This window comes from Bufo bufo, chromosome 5 (genome assembly GCF_905171765.1).
Source record: "Bufo bufo chromosome 5, aBufBuf1.1, whole genome shotgun sequence".
NCBI lineage: Eukaryota > Metazoa > Chordata > Amphibia > Anura > Bufonidae > Bufo > Bufo bufo.
Window position 1 is genome coordinate 280,869,473 of NC_053393.1, and position 8,458 is coordinate 280,877,930.

Consider the following 8,458-nt stretch of genomic DNA (forward strand, 5'->3'; position numbering starts at 1 on the left):
ACTGGAACAGGCCACTGTCACATATTGAGGCCCAGGCACCCAGGCAGAGGAGAGAGGTCCCGTAACAGAGAATCTGGCCTTATGTCAGCGCAGAATCAGACTTCATGTCATAGCAGAGAATCAGGCTTCACGTCACCCACCACTGGAACAGGCCACTGTCACATATTTAGGCCCAGGCACCCAGGCAGAGGAGAGAGGTCCCGTAACAGAGAATCTGGCCTTATGTCAGCGCAGAATCTGTCTTCATGTCATAGCAGAGAATCAGGCTTCACGTCACCCACCACTGGAACAGGCCACTGTCACATATTTAGGCCCCGGCACCCAGACAGAGGAGAGAGGTCCCGTAACAGAGAATCTGGCCTTATGTCAGCGCAGAATCTGTCTTCATGTCATAGCAGAGAATCAGGCTTCACGTCACCCACCACTGGAACAGGCCACTGTCACACATTTAGGCACCGGCACCCAGACAGAGGAGAGGTTCATTCAACTTTGGGTTGCCCCGCAATATAATGGTAAAATGAAAATAAAAAAAGTATTGAATGAGGAAGTGCCCTGGAGTAGAATAATATATTGTTAAGGGGAGGTAGTTAATATCTAATCTGCACAAGGGCTGGACAGGTCCTGTGGGATCCATGCCTGGTTCATTTTTATGAACGTCAGCTTGTCCACATTGGCTGTAGACAGGCGGCTGTGTTTGTCTGTAATGACGCCCCTGCCGTGCTGAATACACGTTCAGACAAAACGCTGGCCGCCAGGCAGGCCAGCACCTCCAAGGCATAAAAGGCTAGCTCTGGCCACGTGAACAATTTGGAGACCAGAAGTTGAATGGGCCGAACCATCAGTCAGTACGTGGAGGGGTGTGCACAGGTACTGTTCCACCATGTTAGTGAAATGTTGCCTCCTGCTAACACGTTCCGTATCAGGTGGTGGTGCAGTTAGCTGTGGCGTGGTGACAAAACTTTTCCACATCTCTGCCATGCTAACCCTGCCCTCAGAGGAGCTGGCCGTGACACAGATGCGTTGGCGACCTCTTGCTCCTCCTCTGCCTTCGCCTTGGGCTTCCACTGGTTCCCCTGTGACATTTGGGAATGCTCTCAGTAGCGCGTTCTACCAACGTGCACTTGTACTCGCGCATCTTCCTATCACGCTCCAGTGTAGGAAGTAAGGTGGGCACATTGGTCTTTGTACCGGGGATCCAGCAGGGTGGCAACCCAGTAGTCCGCACACGTTAAAATGTGGGCAACTCTGCTGTCGTTGCGCAGGCACTGCAGCATGTAGTCGCTCATGTGTGCCAGGCTGCCCAAAGGTAAGGACAAGCTGTCCTCTGTGGAAGGCGTATCGTCATCGTCCTGTGTTTCCCCCCCAGCCACGCACCAGTGATGGGTCCGAGCTGCTTTGGGTGCCACCCCGCTGTGACATGCTTCATCCTCATCTCCTCCTCCACCTCCTCGTTTTTCTTTTCCTCCAGTATTGGGCCCTGTCTGGCCACATTTGTACCTGGCCTCTGGTGTTGCAAAAAACCTCCCTCTGAGTCATTTCGAAGAGACTGGCCTGAAAGTGCTAAAAATGACCCCTCTTCCTCCTGGGCCACCACCTCTTCCATCATCGCCCTAAGTGTTTTCTCAAGGAGACATAGAAGTGGTATTGTAACGCTGATAACGGCGTCATCGCCACTAGCCATGTTGGTGGAGTACTCGAAACAGCGCAACAGGGCACACAGGTCTCGCATGGAGGCCCAGTCATTGGTGGTGAAGTGAGTCTGATCCGCAGTGCGACTGACCCGTGCGTGCTGCAGCTGAAACTCCATTATGGCCTGCTGCTGCTCGCACAGTCTGTCCAGCATATGCAAGGTGGAGTTCCACCTGGTGGGCGGGAAGGCCGAAGTTACTCTGTAGCGCAGACAGGCGAGCAGCGGCAGGGTGTGAACGCCGGAAGCGCGAACAGACGGCCCGCACTTTATGCAGCAGCTCTGACATGTCGGGGTAGTTGCGAATGAACTTCTGCACCACCAAATTCAGCACATGCGCCAGGCAAGGGATGTGCGTCAAACCGGCTAGTCCCAGAGCTGCAAGGAGATTTCGCCCATTATCGCACACCACCAGGCCGGGCTTGAGGCTCACCGGCAGCAATCACTCGTCGGTCTGTTGTTCTATACCCCGCCACAACTCCTGTGCGGTGTGGGGCCTGTCCCCCAAACATATGAGTTTCAGAACGGCCTGCTGACGTTTACCCGGGCTGTGCTGAAGTTGGTGGTGAAGGTGTGTGGCTGACTGGATGAGCAGGTGAAAGAAGAGGAGGAGGAAGCTAAGTAGGAGGAGGAGGAGGAGGAGACAGGAGGCAAAGAATGTTGCCCTGCGATCCTTGGCGGCGGAAGGACGTGCGCCAAACAGCTCTCCGCCTGGGGCCCAGCCGCCACTACATTTACCCAGTGTGCAGTTAGGGAGATATAGCGTCCCTGGCCGTGCTTACTGGTCCACGTATCTGTGGTTAGGTGGACCTTGCCACAGATGGCGTTGCGCAGTGCACACTTGATTTTATCGGACACTTGGTTGTGCAGGGAAGGCACGGCTCTCTTGGAGAAGTAGTGCTGGCTGGGAACAACATACTGTGGGACAGCAAGCGACATGAGCTGTTTGAAGCTGTGTGTGTCCACCAGCCTAAATGACAGCATTTCATAGGCCAGTAGTTTAGAAATGCTGGCATTCAGGGCCAGGGATCGAGGGTGGCTAGGTGGGAATTTACGCTTTCTCTCAAATGTTTGTGAGATGGAGAGCTGAATGACACTATCAGCACCTTCAATGTAAGATATCCTTTTTGGGATAGATTTCAAGTAGGCCTCATATAGCAGAAACTAGTTATTTTGAGAATGGCAAATTTGGGAATAGTTTTTCAACCCAGAACAAAAAGTGTGCTTTTACGGTCACTACAAATAACTTGACCAGCTAAAACAGTACAGATTTGGTTGAATAGAAATGTGAGGCCTGTTTTTTTTTGCGCTGTGTGACAGGTATAGGTTTAATCACAGAATTAGACTTGTATCTGCACGGTAGCGTGTGTGTTAAATTTTTCTGAATAACACTATCAGCACCTTCAATGTAAGATATCCTTTTTGGGATAGATTTCAAGTGGGCCTCATATAGCAGAAACTAGTTATTTTGAGAATGGCAAATTTGGGAATAGTTTTTCAACCCAGAACAAAAAATGTGCTTTTACGGTCACTACAAATAACTTGACCAGTTAAAACAGTACAGATTTGGTTGAATAGAAATGTGAGGACTGGTTTTTTTTGCGCTGTGTGACAGGTATAGGTTTAATCACAGAATAAGGACTTGTATCTGCACGGTAGCGTGTGTGTTAAGTTTTTCTGAATGACACTATCAGCACCTTCAATGTAAGATATCCTTTTTGGGATAGATTTCAAGTAGGCCTCATATAGCAGAAACTAGTTATTTTGAGAATGGCAAATTTGGGAATAGTTTTTCAACCCAGAACAAAAAGTGTGCTTTTACGGTCACTACAAATAACTTGACCAGCTAAAACAGTACAAATTTGGTTGAATAGAAATGTCAGGTATATTTTTTAGGCGCTATGTGACAGGCTCAACTTGCCCTGATGTAGTATATGGCCAAAAATAACCACACTATTGATGGTTAAATGCACTTCGGTGACACAATCTCAGCCTGCAGCTGATGTAGTATATGGCCAAAAAATAACCAGACTGTTGATGGTTAAATGCACTTCGGTGACAAAGGCTCAGCCTTCAGCGGATGTAGGATATAGCAAAAAATAACCACACTAATTGATGGTTAAATACACTTGGTGATAGCTTGTGCTGGCGCACCACAAGCCACAAATGGCCGCAGATCACCCCAGAAAAAAGTGATCTAAAAACGCTCTGGGCAGCCTCAAAAAAGAGAGCAAGTCGTTATTAGCACTTTAATGATCCACAGCTGCAGATCGATCACAGAATTAAGTCTTTTGGAGGAGTTAATCTGCCTAATCTCGCCCTAACGTCGCAGCAGCAACCTCTCCCTATGCTTGAATCAGCAGAGTGACGTGCAGCGCTACGTGACCCAAGCTTATTTAGAGGCTGGGTCACATGCTGCACTGGCCAATCACAGCTATGCCAATAGTAGGCAAGGCTGTGATGGGTTCTTGGGGCAAGTAGTATGATGCTTGTTGATTGGCTGCTTTGCAGCCTTTCAAAAAGCGCCAAGAAAGCGCCGAACACCAAACCCGAACCTGGACTTTTACGAAAATGTTTGGGTTCGGGTCCGTGTCACGGACACCCCAAAATTCAGTACGAACCCGAACTATACAGTTCGGGTTCGCTCATCCCTAGTAATAACAAGTATGTTTTGAGTGAAAGCGAGAGCATATGAGACAGATAAAACTACTGCTGCAACAAAGAGAGTTTCTCAATCCAATATATCAACCTTTAAAAGGATACCCTTTTACATTAAGGAGAGCTCCTGATGCACCAAGGGGAGCCCCAATTCTGTGAAATACATGCTTGTGCATGGCAAGCTACACAATTGCTTATATGGATTTCTGGGAAAGATATGCAAATTGGCTTCCATAAGCCTATGGCAGAAGATGTTATTTGCATATCATCATTCTAGAAACCAAAAATAATGGATTGTTGTCTACATTCGTAATAACAAGTATGTTTTGAGTGAAAGCGAGAGCATATGAGACAGATAAAACTACTGCTGCAACAAAGAGAGTTTCTCAATCCAATATATCTATCTTTAACCACCTCCGGACCGCCTAACGCAGGATCGCGTTCCGGAGGTGGCAGCCCTTGCGCACAGTCACGCATATATGCGTCATCTCGCGAGACGCGAGATTTCCTGTGAACCCATGCTGGGTGAGAGAAATATCTTGGCAAAAGACAACTTTTCCCATTTTTTTATACAAAGTTGGCATTTGACCAAGATATTTCTCTCACCCAGCATGGGTATATGTAAAATGATACCCCAAAACACATTCCCCAACTTCTCCTGAATACGGAGATACCGCATGTGTGACAATTTTTTGCAGCCTAGGTGGGCAAAGGGGCCCACATTCCAAAGAGCACCTTTCGGATTTCACTGGCCATTTTTTACAGAATTTGATTTCAAACTCCTTACCACACATTTGGGCCCCTAGAATGCCAGGGCAGTATAACTACCCCACAAGTGACCCCATTTTTGGAAAGAAGACACCCCAAGGTATTCCGTGAGGGGCATGGCGAGTTTCCTTGAATTTTTTATTTTTTGTCACAAGTTAGTGAAAAAATGATTATTATTATTATTTTTTTTTTTTTTTCTTACAAAGTCTCATATTCCACTAACTTGTGACAAAAAATAAAAACTTCATGAACTCACTATGCCCATCAGCGAATACCTTGGGGTGTCTTCTTTCCAAAATGGGGTCACTTGTGGGGTAGTTATACTGCTCTGGCATTCTTAGGGGCCCAAATGTGTGGTAAGGGAGTTTGAAATCAAATTCTGTAAAAAATGACCAGTGAAATCCGAAAGGTGCTCTTTGGAATATGGCCCCTTTGCCCACCTAGGCTGCAAAAAAGTGTCACACATGTGGTAATCTCCGTATTCAGGAAGAAGTTGGGGGAATGTGTTTTGGGGTGTCATTTTACTTATACCATGCTGGGTGAAAGAAATAATCTTGGCAAAAGACATCTTTTCCCATTTTTTTATACAAGTTGGCATTTGACCAAGATATTTATCTCACCCAGCATGGGTATATGTAAAATGACACCCCAAAACACATTCCCCAACTTCTCCTGAAATACGGAGATACCCACATGTGGGACACTTTTTTGCAGCCTAGGTGGGCAAAGGGGCCCCACATTCAAAGAGCACCTTTCGGATTTCACCGGCCATTTTATTACAGAATTTGATTTCAACTCCTTACCACACATTTGGGCCCCTAGAATGCCAGGGCAGTAAAACTTACCTTACAAGTGACCCCATTTTGGAAAGAAGACACCCCAAGGTATTCGCTGATGGGCATAGTGAGTTCATGGAAGTTTTTATTTTTTGTCACCAAGTTAGTGGAATATGAGACTTTGTAAGAAAAAAAAAATAATCATCATTTTCCGCTAACTTGTGACAAAAAATAAAAAGTTCTATGATCTCACTATACCATCAGCGAATACATTAGGGTGTCTACTTCTGAAATGGGGTCATTTGTGGGTGTTTTGTACTGTCTGGCGATTGTAGAACCTCAGGAAACATGACAGGTGCCTCAGAAAGTCAGAGCTGCTTCAAAAAGCGGAAATTCACATTTTTGTACCATAGTTTGTAAACGCTATAACTTTTACCAAACCATTTTTTTTTTATCAAAGACATGTAGAACCATTAACTTTAGAGCAAAATTTCTATATGGATCTCGTTTTTTTTTGCAAAATTTACAACTGAAATTGAAAAATGTCATTTTTTTTGCAAAAAAATCGTTTAATTTCGATTAATAACAAAAAAGTAAAATGTCAGCAGCAATGAAATGCCACCAAATGAAAGCTCTATTAGTGAGAAGAAAAGGAGGTTAAAATTCATTTTGGGTGGTAAGTTGCATGACGAGCAATAAACGGTGAAAGCAGTGTAGTGCAGAAGTGTATAAAAGTGGCCTGGGCTTTTAAGGGTGTTTAAGCCATAGGGGCTGAGGTGGTTAACGGATATTTTTTACATTAAGGAGAGCTCCTGATGTGCCAAGGGGAGCCCAATTCTGCGAAATACATGCTTGTGCATGGCAAGCTACACAATGCTACTATGGATTTCTGGGAAAGATATGCAAATTAAACTTCCATAAGTCTATGGCAGAAGATGTTAATTTGCCTATCATCATCTAGAAACCAAAAATAATGGATTGTTGTCTATATTCGTAATAACAAGTATGTTTTGAGTGAGAGTGAAAAACTAGAGGAAGACCATATGAGACAGAGAAAACTATTGCTGCAACAAATAGAGTTACTCAATCCAATTTATCTATCTTTCAACGGGTACCCTTTTACATTAAGGAGAGCTCCTGATGCACCTAGGGAGCCCAATTCTGCGAAAACACATGCTTGTGCATGGCAAGCTACACAATGCTACTATGGTTTCTGGAAAAGATATGCAAATTAGCTTCCATAAGCCTATGGCAGAAGATGTTAATTTGCATATCATCATTCTAGAAACCAAAAATAATGGATTGTTGTCTACATTCGTTATAACAAGGATGTTTTGTGTGAGAGTAAAAACTAGAGGGGTTTCAACATAAATTTATTAATGAGAAAAACAAACACAAAGAAATGAAACCAATTTTTTTAAAAAAAAAAAAATAAGGAAAAACACAATATGTAACTTGCAAAACCATAAATTATATAGCACAAACTAAATAATATAATTTTCAGCTATCAAAAATTAACTCGTCTTTAGGGATGAGCGAACCGAACTGTATAGTTCGGGTTCGTACCGAATTTTGGGGGTGTCCGTGACACGGACCCGAACCCGAACATTTTCGTAAAAGTCGGTTCGGGGTTCGGGGTTCGGTTCGGTGTTCGGCGCTTTCTTGGCGCTTTTTGAAAGGCTGCAAAGCAGCCAATCAACAAGCGTCATACTACTTGCCCCAAGAGACCCATCACAGCCTTGCCTACTATTGGCATGGCTGTGATTGGCCAGTGCAGCATGTGACCCAGCCTCTATATAAGCTTGGGTCACGTTGCGCTGCACATCACTCTGCTGATTCACGCATAGGGAGAGGTTGCAGCTGCGACGTTAGGGCGAGATTAGGCAGATTAACTCCTCCAAAAGACTTATTCTGTGATCGATCTGCAGCTGTGGATCATTGAAGTGATAATATCGACTTGCTCACTTTTTTGAGGCTGCCAGAGCGTTTTTAGATCACTTTTTTTCTGGGGTGATCGTCGGCCATTTTGTGACTTGTGATGCGCCAGTACAAGCTATCACCAAGTGTATTTAACCATCAATAGTGTGGTTATTTTGTGCTATATCCTACATCAGCTGCAGGCTGAGCCTGTGTCACCGAAGTGCATTTAACCATCAACAGTCTGGTTTTTTTTTGGCCATATACTACATCAGCTGCAGGATGAGCCTGTGTCACCGAAGTGCATTTAACCATCAACAGTCTGGTTATTTTTTGGCCATATACTACATCTGGTGCAGGCTGAGCCTGTGTCACCCAAGTGCATTTAACCATCAATAGTGTGGTTATTTTTTGGCCATATACTATATCAGGGGCAAGTTGAGCCTGTCACCCAGCGCCTAAAAAATAGACCTGACATTTCTATTCAACCAAATCTGTACTGTTTTAGCTGGTAAAGTTATTTGTAGTGACCGTAAAAGCAGACTTTTTGTTCTGGGTTGAAAAACTATTCCCAAATTTGCCATTCTCAAAGTAACTAGTTTCTGGTATATGAGGCCTACTTGAAATCTATCCCAAAAAGGATATCTTACAT